The sequence below is a fragment of the Equus caballus genome, chromosome 4, assembly GCF_041296265.1.
Source record: "Equus caballus isolate H_3958 breed thoroughbred chromosome 4, TB-T2T, whole genome shotgun sequence".
NCBI lineage: Eukaryota > Metazoa > Chordata > Mammalia > Perissodactyla > Equidae > Equus > Equus caballus.
In genome coordinates, this window is record NC_091687.1 from 108,715,183 (window position 1) to 108,733,645 (window position 18,463).

The window sequence follows — 18,463 nt, forward strand, 5'->3', positions numbered from 1 at the left end:
GAATCTAGCAAAAAGCATAGATGTTCTACCCATCGTTATAAGTAGGGCATTAAAATCTCCAAGTATTATTGTTGAATTGTCTATTTCTCCTTTCAATTCTGTCAGTTTTTTGCTTTATATATTTTTTCGGCCTTCTTGTTAGGTGCATATATGTTTATAATGGTTATAATTTCCTGACAGATAAATCTTTTTATCATTATAAAATGTCCCTCTTTAATTCTAGTAAAATGTTTTGTTTTAAAGTCCATTTAGTCTGATACTAATATAGCCACTCTACCTCTCTCATGGATGTTGTTTGCATGCATTTTTCCTTCTTTTTAATCCTTATGCATCTCTGAATCTAAAGTTCATCTTCTGTAGAGAACGCATCATTGAATCTTGCTTTTTTTTTTTTTTTTTTTTTTAACCCAGTCTGACAGTCTTTGTCTTTTGATTGGATTGTTTAATCCATTTATATTCTGGTCTGCTTCTCCTGGAGTGACATACCTGCTGGCTGAGCAGGTGCTGGGCTGGTGTGGTAACTCCTGGTCTTCTGGGCTTATACTCCTGGTGTGGAACCTCCGCCCTGTGAATGGGCTGGGATGGGATCAACTGGGGTCTCAGCATTGCAACCTGCTGTGCCTGGGGTAGACGTTCTGCCCTATAAGGTAGGGCTGGGAGCGGGAGGGAACCTCGTCCTTTCAGTCATGCCTGCCCGGGATTCTGGGGGTATGACAAGTGCCAGTGACCTACCCTTTCAAACTGAAACTGGGAACTGGGAGGAGAGGTCCCCCTGTCTTCTGGGCCACACCTGCCGGGGGCAGAGCACCTGCAGTAGAGTTACACAGAGCTGGGGGTGGGGACTGGGGGCTCAGATTCCCACTGTTCTTACTGAGATTTATAGATCCTCTTGAATAAATGTTTCTTTATTTGCTAAATGCCCTTAAGACAAGTTCCAGAGACTTTAGATGATTGTTTTGAAAAATAATTTTCATTTCACAATGTAAATCAAACCATCGTGCTGTATGTGTTAAACTTGTACAGTGATGTATGCCACTCAAGAAACTGGAAAAAAAATGCTTAGGCTCTAAAAAAAGTTTTTTTTCACCAGTTAAATGGTTGTTTTTCTGGGGAGAGGAACTCCTCAAGCTGTCATTCCAGAATTTTGCCTCTAAAAGCAACTCTAAACTACATAAATAAACTACGTAATAAAACTTCTTTTATTCAATTGCCCACACTGATATGTGGGCTGCAAATTACCATTTTTATCTAGTGGAAAGGTTTAGCACAAGTATCTTTATTTGCAATATGTGACACTCAGTCCCCTGACGCTGGTTATCAAATATTTGAGGTGCCGCATTTTTGTTACGCCTTCTTGATCCAGAGGAGAAAATGCACTGTTAGAGTCCTTGTTCCATGAATATTTAGCCCGACAATTTGTGAATTTTTATTAGCAAATGCCTTTGGACCAGTAGTCCTGTTACAGATTTAAATCCTCAGCGTAGTCTTAGAGACAATGTTATTGTGTTTTATTTGGTCCCTGGGGAGAGATTCAGTCTAGCTGGAGTTTAAGTGGGGTTTTACGACAAGACAACAATGCTCCCTGTAGCTCCTTACAGTGTTTACTCATGTGCGTATTCTCTTCAAATCTTTAAGATTTTGGTGTTTGCTGGAGAATTTATCTACTCTCCTTTACCCTTACTGTAACTGGTAGACCAATATGACAAAGAAACCAAAGCAAGTGGCAAGTTGCCTTTATGCTCTGCTATGTTCTCTGATCTTTGGTGAAACTGAGTAGGGCAGGGGTGAGTTTTTCCCCTTTGCCTTTTAAGGATTCTTATAAGAATTTGTTAGTATCCCTCCTGTATCTAATGTACTACGCTATGTCTAATGTGATGTACTAATATGGATATATTTCCCATCTAATCTTTGAACCATTGACATTTATGGATGACCCATTTAAACAACATTTACGGAGTAAGTGACCTGCTGGAACATATTCCTGTGGTTCACAGCTTTTAGCCAGATATGGTTTTTTTTTTTAAAGATTTTTATTTTTCCTTTTTCTCCCCAAAACCCCCCGGTACATAGTTGTGTAGTTTTAGTTGTGAGTCCTTGTAGTTGTGGCATGTGGGATGCCGCCTCAGCATGGCCTCTTGAGGGTGCTAGGTCTGTGCCCAGGATTCCAACCGGCGAAACCCTGGGCCGCCGAAGTGAAGTGCGCGAAGTTAACCACTCAGGCACGGGGCCGGCCCCAGCCAGATATAGTTTTAATTCAACCCTTTAGGCTCATGGAAACCAGCTAGTCACCCATCCCCTTCTCTATCAACCAAAAAGCTATGGGTAATGCTCCCAGTGTTATCTCAGGGGTACAAAGAAGTATTAGCTTGGGTCTCCTGCAAGGACCCCTCATTCTCCCAGTCAGGCTAAGCTCCTTGTATTAAATTACTAAGCAGATGAAATTTTGTTTTTGTCTTTTTGATTTCCCCCTTTCTTTTCTTCTTCTATGTGTCCCTTTCTTTCAAATATTATCTGTCTTTTATCTTGCTCTTCCTTTTATGCTTTCCAGAACTGCTTTGAAAGGACATTCTCACTACATGGGTCTAGGTCGATGTCTCTGTCTTCTGAAGGAATTTGTGGGGCCAGCACTTCTTATGGTACAGGGTGTGCCCTGTGCAAGGACACCTGACCAAGGAGGCAGTGGGGGGGACAACAGACCCCACTCTGCTTTCCAAGTCCCAAGTCCTTGTGGACTGTTTCAGGAAATCGGGATGCCCTCCCTAACTTCTCTGCCCTAATGCAACATTTTTTACTAATTCTTATACAGGCACTGTATGTGCAAGCTGACATCCTGAATATCTGAATTTTGTTTTTTGCTTGAGGAAGATTGGCCCTGAGCTAACATCTGTACCAGTCTTCCTCCACTTTATATGTGGGTCACTGCCACAGCATGGCTGATGAATGGTATAGGTCCATGCCCAGGATCTGAACCCATGAACTCTGGGCTGCTGCAGTGGGGCATGCCAAACTTAACCACTGCATCATGGGGCCAGCACCCTGAATATCTGAATTTTAAGGAGGGCTTTGTCCATTGTAATGGGATTTTGAAATGTCATGGAGAAGATAGACTATTTTGGGGGCCATGAGGCTACCTTGTGATTATAAAGTCCCAGGATGAAGCTTGAGGTCTGCCCTATTTTGATGTAAAGCAGAGCTAACACCTGCTACTCTGATATCTTATATATTTGTGAGAGAGTGAGACTAGATCCTCCCATATTGGTTAAAACGTAAGACCGAAAACTCCTGATGGGTGTTGAAGTTAAGGTTTGAGCTGTGGATAATCCTGGGACAGAGAAAGCAATGAATTAAAATATTTATCAGAAACTGTAACTCAGACAGGTGGATAATATCAGTGATCTTGGCCAAGATAGGGACAGGGGAAGCTGGGCTTGGGACACTGGAAAGAGGGAACTCAGATACAGGTGACCACTAAGATGAACACTGGGGACCTGGAGTGCTAAATGTTGATTAAAATATGCCAGCTTTAGCATGCAGCTGGCACCTGAATGAGGAGGACAGACATTAAGCCATTGTCAGATTTCCCCACAACGTGAGTCTAAGCCTTTGACATTTGACGTGAAAGTAGGATTAGAGAAGACTATTGTTGAATCAGGAAAGCATGTGGCACACCAGAGTCTTCCGTGGAAACGTTGGCCGGGTGTGCCTTTGAGCTGAAGCAGAGGAGGGGGAGAGCAAGAGGACTGGCAGTCTCACCAGAGTCGGAAGCAAAGCCCATCGGCAGAGCTGAGGGAAACGTGGCTTTGGGGATGTCTCGGATTGCATGGATGAGGCCCTTGGGTCTCTCCTTAGCTCCAGCTGGTTTTCTTCTGGCCACAAAAATGGTGAGTCTGCCCTCAGCACACACATGGGCAGTACTTTCTTTTTGGTTTAGCATTTCTTGGGAATCCCCAGCCAGAGGGGTCACTGTGTCGCAGGTCTAATATTTTCTCCCTCCCACCCATGTCTTGCTGCCGGAAAGGAGATGGAGAGGAAGGAGAGTTCTATCACTGATTCTGTTTGAGTTTCTGTTGAGAATTTGTATACAATTAGCGGCAAAGTTTGGAGAGAGCCAATGAATTTTATTATCTTGTAACGTTTAGTTGGACTTTTCATCTTTTAATTACGTAATATTTGAAATAGTTAAAAGATACTTACTTGGCTCCCATTTTGTTGGAGAAAGCAGACTAAACATGGAAACTGACCTCATATCAAAACATCTTTGTGATTAGAATTTTAAATGGTAACGTATTAACGGCTAGGTGCTGCAAAGATACGAGGCCGTGGTCAACGAGGACGAGGACGGCGGCTCCTGTGGCCACTGATCATCACATTAGTCTGCACAAACTGGAGAATTGTTTCTTCATCGTTTCTCCTTAAATGACGTGCTCTCCTATTTATTGTAATAACTGAAATAGTTAAGAAGGACTCTAAAAATTTTGTTTTGTACATTTTGTTTACAAACCAGACAACGACTTGATTTTTGAGTAATTTTTTACTTTTACAAAAGGGAATAGAAACTGATACTGCTGTGAGCTCCAATAGTGCCTTGAAATGTGCTAAATTCCACCCAACCTCCTGGTAGGATGAGGACATACCTGCTGCATGTAGTACGGCATTCACACTGAGACCCTCTCTTTGGGAAACCACCCCCGGTAATTTCACTCGTAGAGGGTTTGGTTGGGTGGATGCATGTTAAAGGGTATCCTAGGGATTGGATATTTACCATGATTGGCATGTGGTTTTAGTAATTGTCATTTTTCCCCTTGTTGATACAAGGCTTCATGGAGCAAGTAGGATTTCCAGAGTTCTTAGAACAGAAAACACTCAACAAGATAGGGAAGGAATGTCGACAGGCTTAGGAATATGATGTTGTCCATTATAATGGGGGTTTTCAAGCTTAGCTCTTCAGCAGATTCATCTGGAGAATCTGTTAAAAAGCAGATGCCTGGATCTGCCCGAGTGAGTCTAGTAAGTATGTGGTGGGCACAGGCATCTGTATTTTTTATAAGCTCCTCAGAAAATCCTGATATACAGTATGTTTGTCGATAAACCTCAGGTGTTTTATTACAGTAATTTTCAAAGAGCCACATCCTGAACACTTTTATTGTGAAAATTGGTGTCTATTGATGAATTCCCTTTACTGGACTGTTTCCTGTCATTTTAAATTACAATGGACAGTAAAGCGTGATGTCATATACTAGAGCTTAAAATGAAAATTAGTAATTCTGTCAATAACTCCATTTATCAATTTCACAATAGACTAAATATTTTAATAAGTGTTAACAGCCTTTGTTTTGTCGGCTGAAACAGATACATTATCAAGTTGTTTAATAACTATTATTGGTAGGGTTCTTGTTGGATGAGTATAGCCCAGAGCGCCCGTCATGTGCTAGCTCAACACTGTGCTAAAGGTTTTCAGGCCCCAGGAAAAATGATCTGAAAGAATGAGCATGCTCAAGAAAATGTAATTAAGGTGAGAGTTTTAAGTTATATTCATTGGTTTTGGAAACTTGGCGTTCATTAGAATAAAAACCAGTTTTAAGTATTTTTGAAAAAGGATTGTGAAGGATTTGCATTGTTTAATGGGAGCTAAAATTCTGCAAGTTTCCTGAAATGTCGCTATTGCAAATTTAATCCTTTAATTTAAATTATGGTCTCTGGTGTGTCTGTCACAGTTAAAGTGCTATTTGGTGTCCATCTAATGATATTTTAGAGGTATTGCAATGTAATAAAAAGGCTACTGCAGTTGAAATGGGGATTTGCCTTTATTAACTCGGTGATCCTGGCCAAGTCAGCTGACTCTCTGAGCTCCGTGTGGAGTTGAGAACTAAGTGGGATGTAAAAGTATCTAATAATCCCTCCTCTCAAATGTGCCCCCGTCTCTGCCCCCAAAAAGTGAATCCATTTTCAGACATCAGAAGTGGAAAACCTCCTGAGAACGTAGACACCGAGTTTTTCTCAAGAGCAGCCCTTGGTGGGAGAGGAGTCTGGACTGGCGAATTTGGAGGAAGTGCTCTTGCTGTGTAAAGACTTGCCATCTCCTCCCCTCCAGCATATCCCCGTCTTCTTCCCTTTCTCATCTTCCCTTTCCCCTCGTCCTGGTTTTGGAGCTCAGGGCTGGGTCCCAGACCATCACCGGGATATTCCCACGCACCTGAATCCCTCTTCGAGAAGTGGATCAGTCATAGTTTCTCTTCTTCCACCCAAACTGGCCGCCATCTTTACATGTTAGTTCCATTCTCATCTGGAGCCATCTCCGCGTGACCTCTGTGCCGTCTTTCTTTAGTGAGTTTGTCATTCTTATACTTAGCAATTAATATTTTGGGGGAAAAAATTTCCCATGTTGGAAGATAATGAAAAGACACAGAAGCAGAAGTTACTATGGCGTGAGTGGGGGAGAGCGGGCAGTCTGGCTTTATCAAACACCTAATTTGGAGCAGGTAGGGCTGGATTTCAGGGGCCCTGAAAGCCAGGGCGAGCAGTCTGAATTTGATGGGAAAGGGCCAGCGGAGCCAAGCACACTTGGAGGCGGAGACGAGTGTGCAGGGAGTTACCAGGCAGCACTTTCCAGATCAACACCCATGGGAGGGAAGAGAGCAGGATGGGCGAGGCAGAGTGGGCCTTGTCTCAACAGCAGCCTCGGCTGACTTGCCAGGAGCTCTGAGGCAGGGGGGCGCTTTTAGGGGCGTCCCCCCAGCCCTGATGGGCTGGGCCTTTTTCCTCTCATACTGGGCAACCATTAGGTGTGGGCTTCCCCTGCCCCCAGTGGTGTGACCTGGGGTGAGGAACTCTCTTCATTCGAGGGCAGTTTGTAGAGAGGGTGATGATTAAGGGATGTCAGTTAGTAGCCAGCTCAGAAGCTAGGAGGACAAATCCTTCAGTCCTCAAGGAGAATCTGGGTGGCCCATCATGGTTCCATTAGGGGGAATCACTACTGTCTCTTAAGTAATCTACCGTCACTGGCAAAGTGGTGATTTGGAAGTGGTTAGGTGCTTTTGAAAGAACAACCGAGTGAGTCCTTTAAGCTGTGAGATAGGAAGCTAACCCGAAGGCTGTAGGGTTTACAGCAAAGCTCTCCAAGGAGTGAGTGGTGTAAATACAAATCATTATTACACCTAATAGCATTTGCACGTGGCTGGTGCTGCAGCAATGTTGAAACGTGCCCTATGACTGCATTCTAGAGCCCGCTGCTGCGCGTGTGCCATGTGGCATTACCATTCTGCAGGCTGTCAGCATTTTTGTGATACAATTAGAGCCATGTAATTCCCAGAACAAATGAGCCATTTCGAATATTGTGAGATGTGTAATTTAATATAATATGAGCCTGTAGAATAATTGAGTTTAGAGAAACAAATATGCAGGAGTTTGGGCTGAACAATCTGACAGATGAAGAACCTGACAGCCCCTTTGCTCCTGATGCGGTCATTGGCGTGGAGGCGACACCTACGGAGAGCGACTGTGAAAAGGCGACACATGCCCGCGGCTCCCTGGCTGCCTTGTGAATGCTGCCCTGGCCTATTCAGAGGAGGGGTTTTACTTCCCCTTGGGACTTTGGATAGATCAATATAAGATCCATCACGAATAAAGAACATTGTGGTAATGAAACTATTTTGTTCTCCTATTTTTCTCTTATATAGATTCATCCAGAAGGGAATATTATTCATCATCTTTCAAGAAAATACATGTGGCTTTGAATCTTGGATTTCTATATCTCAACTGAACTCATCAAACTGTTTTTAATTATTCTTCAGGTCCTTTAGGACAGAGGCAATATGTGATTGCTGGGGGAGCCCACAGCAGGAGTCAATCAGCTATGTGGGAAGTGCCAGACCTGGAAGGGCACTTGAGAACCCAACCCCCTTACTGCACAAAGAGAAGGTCCTTTGCCAAGTTCACGAATCTGGACGGAGATCGTGTATGACCAGGCTTCGCAGCCCCCGTTCGCTGGCCCTCCTCCTGCACTGCTGGGCAGCCACTCGAAGTCCTTTCTACGGGGCCTGGTGAGGGTGCCTGTTGCTGCTACATCCCCTGCTGGGGCCGGGGGTGCTCCTCGGATCTTGCCTCATGTCCCCCCACGCCTCTATTCTTGATTCTGTCCGACCACCTGTTTCCTTTTTCCCTCAATGGGTTAATCTAATAAGGAACCCAATTTACAACTTATTTAGACGTGAGTATCTGTGTACTTTGCAGAGGGGAGGGTGCACTATTTGGTGAGCTCCAACATGTCCTGACAGCCTGGAAGCTGGCCCTCCAGTACGCCGAGCTTTCTTTAAAGCCCGCCTTGGAATGTCTGCACCTCATGTTTCAGAGCGGACAGAGGCAGAACATTTCTGCTCTTAGCCCTATTTTTGCACATGGGGAAGCTGAATTAGAAGGCATTAAGCAACTGAAATGTCCCAAGAGTAGGGGAATGGCTAACACATGGCATATCCACATAATGAGAGATGTTAAAGCCATTCACTAAGTTGCCAGGCAACTATTTAACGACTATAATGACTTAGGGAAATGCTTAGGATAAAACATTAAGTGACAAGCAGGATGTACTGTTGTGGAATTTCAGTATTCAGCGTTCATGGTTTCACGCCTCATGAGTAACCGCGAGGGCGCAGCACATGTTATAATGCTCCTGAGGCTGTATTTGAGTCCTGCGGCCTCAGAGTCTATTCCACAAGGTGGAGTCACTTAGCCAGAGGGGAGCCAACAGCTGCTTGTGTCTACACATGCCCGTGACCACATGTCAAAACAGTTTGTTGGTTTGTACCTTGCAGATATTCACTGACCGACTCACAGTGATCAATTCCATTTGTTTGTAAAACGTGTTCCCCAAAGACCATCAACTTCTAGTGCTGCTGCTGGAATAAAGAGAAAATAGAACAGTCTAAAAAGGCAATGCTTCTTAGAAAATTTAACCAAAACTTCAAAAATGTAGAACGCCAAGTTCAATAGATTTAGAATTGTGATATGACTAAGGCTGCCAGAGAGTCTGTGTGTAAACAAGAAAAAGCACCCTGGGAACTGCTGTGAGGAGTCCAGGCGGTGCAGAAGGTGTTCAAGCAAAAAGGAGCTTTGATTAAAGCTGAAAAAGTCATTGGTGTGAGGTTCAGAGATGTGCACAAAATCAAGTCACTCTCACATGAAACGTGAAGGACTTGATAGAATCCCAGGAGTTTGTGCACATAATCCCGTGAAGCTTCAGGAGGCGAAATCTTCAGCATCGCTAGTCAACCAACCGTTCACCACAGGAGCAGGGCACGGGCCATCCCTGCCAACGGGTTCCCCAGAGCACAAGGGGCTGCGGGTGGAGCCCGGGGAGGACGGAGGTTGAGTTTAGACCAAAACTTCTCACATTCCAAGAAAAGCAAGTGAGAGTTCAGGGTGGCCAGGGCCAGGATCTCCCCCAGTTTTGTGCAATGAGACAGGCTCCATGACTGAGGACCAACTTCTTAAGGAAGTCCAAAATATTAAGGGGGAAGATTAAGACATTTCTGACTGGTCTCTTAAGTCTATTGTCAGAGTGCTATTTGTGAATTCCGGGACTGGTGAGTTGTAGTTAATGACAAGAGTGGATTTTCAGTGTTCATGAGAGATTTATCCATGTTTGTCTAAAGAAAACACGTGCACGCACACAAACGCGCAGGCGGGCAAAGGGCAAGTGAGGGTGGGGGAAGCAAGAGAGAGAAAGACGAAAGAAATTCACCAAAAGCTGCTTGTGAGTCTTCGCTTCTGGTCGTGAGGAAGTGTCAGGGATTGGACTAACCTTTGTGTGCTGTGAAGTTGGACACAGTACATGAAACAGCTGTTTTCAAATGTTCAACACCAGGCTGCACGGGCCTGTGGTCCCAGAGAGAAGGAAAAGCCAAGATGGGCTCTGCACACCCCTGTCCTCTGTCTGGAGGTGGTTTCTGAACCCGGGTGGAGAGAGGCTTCCTGAGGTGGGAGGCAGCTTGGGAGTGGAGGCCACTGAGGTTGGTGGGTTTTTCCAGGTAGAGCGCTGGTGAGGAGGGATCTACGTAGAAAGAGAGATCCAGAGATCAGCTAAGGGTCCACCTGCCTGAATACTAAGCCGCTTTTTCACTGGGTGCAACTCTGATGGCCAAGCAAAGAACAACTCCTAGGGAGCTGTGAGCTCCATGGAGGTTCTGGCTTTTTCATCGGAATGGAAGACTTTGAAGTTGCGACCAGTCAGCGTGGAAAGGCCACGCTGAACACTTGGCCCTGCGCTGACATCCCAGGAGGGCCGTGACTCAGGAGTAGGACTTAGCCCTAGAGTAAAGCCTGCTGCAGGGCAGGGTTTTTCAGCCTTGGCCCTATTGGCATTTGGGGCCTGATAATTCTTTGTTGGGGGGGGGGGGGGGCTGTCCTGTGCATTATAGGATGTTCAGCAGCATCCTTGATCTCTACCCACTGAGTGCCAGCAGCAGCTCTCAGTTGTGGCCATCAAAAATCTGCCCCAGCTGATGACCACTGCTACTGACCCTTCATAGCAAAGTTTAAAAATAAGCTTCAAAAGGACCAGGATGATTTGCAAGTAAATTAATGAAACAAACCTCAATCTTCTTGAAAGAAAGACAACAAAATCCATCCAGTAAACAAGGCTGAATTCATAATGTTCTGCACACAAACCATGGTGACCGTGTGTGTGCTGCCCGGTTCCCCGAGAGGAGTAAAGGTCTGTGTCCCCAGTTGCTGCAGTTTCTGTGGCAGGCAGCCCTTAGTTGTCAGCCCCCTTCAGGATCTGCTTCTGTTGTAGAGTCACCGTGACCCAGGTCACATCCTCTTTCTGGGGCAGCCTATGTCCAACGACTGATTGATATGAGGGTGTAAAGACCTGGCCCCCTTGTGTCAAGTTGGGAAATCTCTGAAGAACTTAAAAAAAAACTGCTAAAAGTGATAATATGGATTTAGGAGCACAGTATTTGCAAAGCGTGAAAAAGTGAAGCACAATAAAATGAGGTGTGTCTGTAACACTTTTGGGCATGTGCACAACCGGAACCTTTGAGGGAAGCCCATGTTCAGTCCCTTAAACTCTAGAGTAAGGTGGAGGGAGAGCATCCTTTCTAGAAAGCCAGACCTCTGTTTATGTACCGTTCTGGGCTCAATGACAGCAGGCTCCACCTTGTCAAGACCTTCTTTGATGCTTATTTGTTTGTCTGCAATTACTACCTGCTGCTTATGCAGCTGTTCCAGGATTTCTTGGCTTGTAATCCAGAAAGGAAGGCTGGCTAAGCCATGGGTTAAGCATTGGTTAATTTGCTGAGTGAATCCTAAAACAGCACTCCTGACCCCGCCCCAAACACACACACACACACCCCATCACTAAGCCTGTTAAATCTTAAAACTCATCTTAGACTAAACATCTTACCCTCTTATTAGAGACTAACAATGCCCAGCCCACATGTGCCATGGTTCCTGAAATAAAAAGAAGTACTAAAAAACCCAGCTAATCAATCTAACACAAGGAAGGAATGTGGAAAAAAGGAAACAACAGATGAGGCCAATAGAAAACACATAGCAAAATGATAGGCTTATCCTAGCCATATCAGTAATTATATTAAATAGAAATGTGCTAAACACTCCAAATACAAGGCAGAGATTATACACTAAGAAAACCAGCAAGATCATATAAATGCCATTTACAAGAGATGCATTTTAAACATGAAAGAAAGGCTAAAAGCAAAATGACAAAGAGGAATATAGCAGGCAGACATTAACCATACAGAGGCTGGTGCTATGGATGGAATTGCAAATTCGAATGTGAAAGCCCTACCTCCAAAGTGACTACATTTGGAGAGGGCCTTTAAGGAAGAATTAAGGTTAAATGAGGTCATAAGAGTGGGCCCTAATCCTATAGGACTGGTGTCCTTATAAGAAGAGGAGGACACAGCAGAACTCTCTCTCTCCACATGCACAGAGGAAAGGCCACATGAGGTCACAGCAAAATGGTGGCCGTCTGCAAGCTAAGGAGAAAGTCCTCACCAGAAACCAATTCTGCTGGCACCTCGATCTTGGACTCCCAGCCTCTAGAACTGTGAGAAATAAATTTCTGTTAAACATATGACTCATTCTATGGTATTCTTCTTATGGCGGTCCAAGTGGACCCATACAGCTGCAATGGACATTTTAGTATCAGACAAATTAGACTTCGGGACAAGGAATCTTATCAAAGATAAAGACATTTCATAATGACGAAGAAATCAACTCATCAAGAGGAAAATCTTAGACATGGAGATTCTTGCCCAGATCCCCCTTCAGAAAAGAACCTGCTGTCCAGCCGTGGGGAGAGTGGTCAGCACACAGACCCCCGGCGCCCCTCCAGGACCTGCCTTGGCTGCAGAGAACTGCCTCACCCGGTCCCACCTGTCCTGAGGCCACCCACATCCTGAGGGAGGCAGCCTGGAAAGACTCGGACACTTCGGCCCAATGTGGGATCATGCGACGGGCAATACTTCCTCCAGAGGTCCCCACTGACGGTCGCTTGACATCTAACCTCTAACCTCTAGCTAACACCTCTAGCATCTAACCTCTGCTAACACCCAGGCACTGCTTTTCAAATCAGGAAATTCTGTGCCACAGAAGGCAGAATTTCACTCTGGAACTCTAGGGGTCTGCACTGTGACTCTCCCAGTGGGGATTGCTGGACACTTATCACTCTTGGCACCCCAGCACCTTGGATGTGCCAGGCATGTGGCCCGATTGCGATGTCAACTGGATTTGCTGCACAACTCTCTTCTGTGCTGGAGCACACTTGAAACTGGATCCTGGAAACTGTGTACATCAGAATATTGCTCCACCCTATTATCAGTTGACTCGAAGGCTGCAGAAGAGGCCTACCAAGCACTGTGCCTTTTTCTTAGAGGCAGGTGACACAAGGTGCAACAACCTGTCCTTTACAGGAGAGGGAGTATTTTGACTGGCCCCGAAACATTGGACTTATACAACTTCACTATTGTGTCAAGATGGCAAGACTGAATCTCTGCAGGGTTTCCCCCCAACAACTGGCAAGAACAGATCTCACTGGGACATCTGGACATAACACATAACACGCAGCGTTTTATGTTAAGTGATTCTGGGTAGTGATTTGGAAGCACCACTGGAATGAACAGCTTGGAATTCTAGATTGTTTTCTGTGTTCAAGCTACTGATATATTTCCGTTTTTCATTGGAACCGTTGTCCTGGAAACCTTTGAAGCAAACAGAGGTGAAGCAAACTGCTGTTTAGCTTTGAGCCACGGAGTCTCTCTTTTCTGTCTGAACACGGGTCTCTTCAGGAGATCCATTACAATGGCAAATCTATGGACGGTAGGTTGTCTTGAATTTGTATCATCACCATAAACAATTTCACATTTCAAATGAAATTTCTACTAGAACACTCAGGCTAGAGCATAATGTAAAACACAGGCGGATTTGAACAAATAGGACGCTCCTGCTTTGTTTTAAAATACTGGCACATAGACAAAAATGTATTATTCACATCAACTCTTTCCACTGCTTTGAAACTGAAAATTATTTCTGTGCCCCACTCTGAATACATATGTGAGTCGGTGCCTCGGGTAGCCATGATGTATTCATCTAGCCTGATGCGGAACATGGGAATCCCATCTCACACTCCAGTTTTACCATCGTTTCTTCAGTCTTATCACCCTTTCACTGCTCTTCTTTACATCTCTGTTTGGAGGGGCTGTGCTAGGTCATAATGTCCTCCTTTGTCTGTGTCCGATGGGGATCTTGCAGTACCAGGACAAGGATCTCCTCTGGGTTGAGGGATGGCCTCAAGTTTGGGCTGGTAGATGCTGTAAGTCACGTTGTCCAAAGATCAGGGTCAAAGAGTGTCCTCCAAGGCAGGGTGACGAAATCAGGCACTGTGGATCCAGGACCACTGATTCCAGGGTGCAAGAGGTCAGGTAGCAACGCCAGCTAGCAGACTGACTGACGAAAGTTCAAGAATCCAGGCCAAACTCTCGGGAGAAAGAGAGGCCAGGATTAAGGCAAGGAACACAATACACGTGCCTGGGGAGTGAGGGAATTCCGGGGGAGGGAACGGTTCTTGAGGTCCTTAGACATGTCTCTTTCAAGGTAAAATTGGTGCTTGTTGCTACCACTGGCAACAAATGTAGTTGCGGATAGGTTATTAGATTACACTTACATTGTGAAGTCTAATTTGTGGTTAAAAACCATAGCCTTTTAGAGCAAATATGAGTCTCAGACCACAAACGTTTTAAATACCTGAACTTAATCTGTGTTCAAGCCTTTATTCTGCCAGTCACAATAATTTCTGGTTTCCTCTTATCCTTTTCCCCAGGATCACATCCAATTTCTGAGGGCAAGCATTGATTAGGTTTGGTATTCCGTGTCATCGGTCGGGAAAGACAGCTGGAGTCGCTCCTTGCTAACACCCTCAATGCCCCTCCAGAGCGGGAGCCTCTGCTGTCTCTGGGTCCCCACCAGAGCACGGGGAGTTCACGCTGCCCTCATGTGTCACATTCCAGCTTTTGTCTCTGACTTGATGTGTAACACTCCCCATGCCATCTCTGATTTCGTGAACACACCAACATCTACGAGGGTTTCCGAGGCTCCTCATCACTGCTGTACCACTCTCAGAGTTGAGTGTTGGTTTACGTGGTGTACGCTGGGTGTATCAGTCAGGGTTTTATACATACACACGTACGTACAGCTACATAGACATGTGTATCTATATGTCTATATATGTATACTATATCTATGTTTCTATATGTCTATATATCTCTGTATCTGTATTTATATTTAGAGAGAGAAATTTTAAGAAGTTGCTGCTTTGTTGTAAAATATCGGCATACATAAAGGTGTATTATTCATAAGCAATGAAGCAATTGACTCCTGGGATCATGGGGGACAGCAAGTCTGTAATCTACAGGGCAGGTCAGCAGGCTGGAAACTCAGGTAAGAGTCTATGTTGCACTCACGAGGATGAATTCCATAGGGCAATTGGCAGGCTGGAGATGCAAGCAGGACTTATACGTTATAGTCTTGAGGTAGACTTCCTTTTCTTCCCAGGAATCCTCAGGTTTTGCTCTTAAGGTCTTCAATTGATTGGACGAGGCCCCCCACATTATGGAGGGTGAGCTACCTTACTTAAAGTCAGCTGGCTGTAGATATTAATCACATCTATAGAATACCCTCACCACAACATCCAGACTAGTGTTTGACCGAGTGACTAGGCACCAGAGCCTAGCCAGGTTGACACATAAAATCGACCATCACACTGGGCTCTGGATTCTATGGTTGCATGTGCCCAGACGCACCTGGAAGCTCTGTCTGCTCTGTCACTTGCTGCCTCCTGGGCTCCATTGAGGCAAGGGGAGCAGGTCCCTTCCAGATGCAGCCTGCCGTGTCCTTCTGAGTTTCCATGTTGTACCTTTCATCTCCCCCAACCGAGAGATCGGCAGTCCACCAGCATCTCATTCCTTCCCCTCGGACTGTTCTCTTCCCCCAGCCTCATCTCGGGGCAGGAAGATATGCAAATAAGTACCATCTTTTCCTCATGCATTTATTTTCTTTGCAGAGTCCTTTTAGTTCCTCTGAGTCCTTGGTTTGTGAAATTTAAAATCTAAGTCTTGGTTGCCCTTTTTTTCTTTCTATTGGCCTTTACTTCAGTGGTAATGAATGCAAAATGGCCTATTTGTTGGAGAAGGGCCAAGTAATACCAAAAAATTGGGAAATAATTTAAAAAATTACTTGGCCCTAATAAATCCTTACATGCCCTCAAAATAATTACCTCTCATCTCACCCTCACTCCAACAGGATGGGGCCTATATCTGAATCCCAAATTGTATTCTTCAAGACGGTAAGGTCGTCAACCATAAAACCATAGGATGCTTTGGATATGGGAGTAAATTCTCAGCCTATCCAAGGAGAGGAAGATGATTCTGAATGTTAGGCCCACCTTTGTTTAGAGGCTGCTCATTTTCCCTTCAGGAGATTCCCTGTCCTCCAAGGACTGCCTTATCCCTCCCAGGAGGCTTAGGGAAGGGCAATGGCAGAGCTCCCTTTGGGCTGAGGTAAGCCTACAATTTGCCCACATCCGTGAGGGTGAGATCCCTTTTCTTGTTTAAAAGCTTCAGGTCCTGTGAGCTGGTTCCCACTATGAATCTCCAGCCATGGTGCCCTGTTCTTCAGATTCAGGGGTCAGTCTCTGTGTCTCAACTGCTTGACTGTCTGAAGCGAGGGGAAGAGAGACGAGCCTTTTGCAGGACCCATAGACTCTCGTCTTTGGTTTCTGTTGGCTTTCTGAGATGTCCCAACTTCCAATAATCACAACTCAACTTCCATTACTAGCTGTGGACAGATTACCTTCCTGTTTGATTTTCTTACAGGAAAAACAGAAAGAGAAGAAGACAGAGAGGGAAAAGGAGGAGAAGGTGGAGGAGGAGGAGGGGGAGGGGGAGAAGAGCAACAACAACTCAACGATGACACCAGGACCTCAGAGGCTCTCTTCGAAATCCTCTCCCTCCGGACCTGGCCGTGCTCTCACTGCGATGAGGGCAGCCTTCTCCAAGCACAGCCTCTGCATGTGTTCCCCAGGCCATAAAGGTCAACGCCAGCTTAATGGGCCTATCATTTGGTGGGAGAATGGCGTCTCAGTGCCTTAGTGCTGCTTCTGGACGTGCTGGAGTCACTCTTCTCTCTGCAGAAAGAAGTTCGGTGCTGAGAGGACCCCTTAGTCCAGCTTAGAGGTGGTAAGTCTTATTTTCCACATTCTTCTCGCTTGAGGTAGTATTCTGGTATTGAGAGAATTTACTAAGAAAGTACAACAAGGCTGCATTCTTCCTCTTTTCTTCTTTTTTTGATGAGCCATCTTAAAGAATTGTGTTGTCTTTTTTCAATTGCAGCTTGGTCACAGTCCATGATTTTGCAAGTCAGCCGTGATGTCTGGAGTCTGCTCATTCCCTCCAGGGTTACAGCCACTGCCTCCCATGGACTTGGTTTCATTTGTAGGCTTTTCATCAGTTCATGACTGTGTGAATATTCCTAGAGATTCTAGATAAGCCTCCGCATATTCTGGGCTCAAAGTTTGATTTGCAAATCAGGTACCTAAAAAATGTAGCTTATTTTCCAAAATTTAGTACCTAATTTGAGGCACCATCCTGTCAGGGTGATTGAAATTTCATATCAGTTTGGGGTTCTTCCCTCCCCACTTTCCCGGGGCAGTATTTTGGTTCTGAGGGTACGTGGTGACGAGGCACCAGTGGGAAGGGTGCTGCATACAGGGGCCTCAGAGTCTCTTGCAGCTGCTAAGAGGGTCATGGACCTCTTTGGCCTTTGTCAAGCCAGTACTGAAGCATGTGTCTATACTGGGAAATACAGACTGTTTCCATTCCACGTCCATCTGTGGCAATCTAAGGACATTCACTCACTCATGAACATCGATGACTTTAATGTTCTAATAACATGGATTACAAATACAGAGGGAAATAATTAAAGAGATTGCTTAGGTTAGTGAATCTGACGTCCGAATAAGAAAAGAAGTGTTTAGACCCGAGCAGCTGCCATAGCATAGTGATATGCTCTGAGGGGCCCCAGCAGAAGCTCATCTTTTGCTCTCAGGATAAAGAGCATTGTAGCCATAACTGATTAATTTTCAGGAAAGGGCATTCAGAGGAAAAATTCCATCGTTTAGTCATTCTTCTATTGCTCCAGGAAGATAAGTACAACTTCAAAACGTTGAACATGCAGTCAAGTCCTCCTAAACCGTGGAGCTGGGGAGACAAGAGGCAGTGAGCCCATGAGACAGGCGCTGTGACTCTTGCTCTGCAGGTCACCTGTCACTGGCTCGAGGCGGGGGCTTCTGTGGAAACCTAATGAAAAGATATCCTCTTCCTCTGTCTTCCCTGGTTTCTGAGACAGGGGGGAGCTGCGTGGAGGAAGTTTAAGAGGAAGAACATCTTTTTTCACGAAGAAAAATGGTGTGATTAAGAAACAATTTTTTGAAAGTCTCAGTCATTTGAAGGAAAAGTGATCTCTCAAAAGGGGCACATTTTTCCTCCAAAAAACAGAGAATGAAGGCAACCAACTGAAAAATGCTTAATGACCACGCAGAAGACAGCTCTGCTGAAGTCTGGTGTCACTTGAACATGGTTTCATTTGGCAGAGTTTAAATGATTTGTGATTCAAGGATTTTTCGGCATCGTAACGCCGTTACACAAGACACTGTTCAACAGGAAGCTTAGGAGAGTCTGTTTCCAGCAATGGTAAGAACCACGCTTAGTAACGGCTCCATCATGCCCTTTTGTCTTTATTCTGTCCAGGTTGTCACTCTGAACCAAAATGAATTTTCTAGACAGAAGAGCCAGGAAATAAATCCTTTTGGAAACCTCTAGAGATTTAGATTCACTTTGTTTTCCCCTATCTCTTAACGATGTGCTGTGCCCCTGCTGAGGCTCTGGGTGGG

At 45.1% G+C, this 18,463-nt stretch overlaps 1 long non-coding RNA gene across 1 annotated transcript; it reads left to right on the forward strand.

The window, feature by feature from the left end:
• Positions 1-504: 504 nt before the first annotated feature.
• Positions 505-8,199, forward strand: LOC138923856 (uncharacterized). Its single transcript, XR_011438053.1, has 2 exons — positions 505-647; positions 7,791-8,199. It is a non-coding gene; the product is annotated as an uncharacterized lncRNA (long non-coding RNA).
• The last annotated feature ends 10,264 nt before the right edge of the window (positions 8,200-18,463 follow it).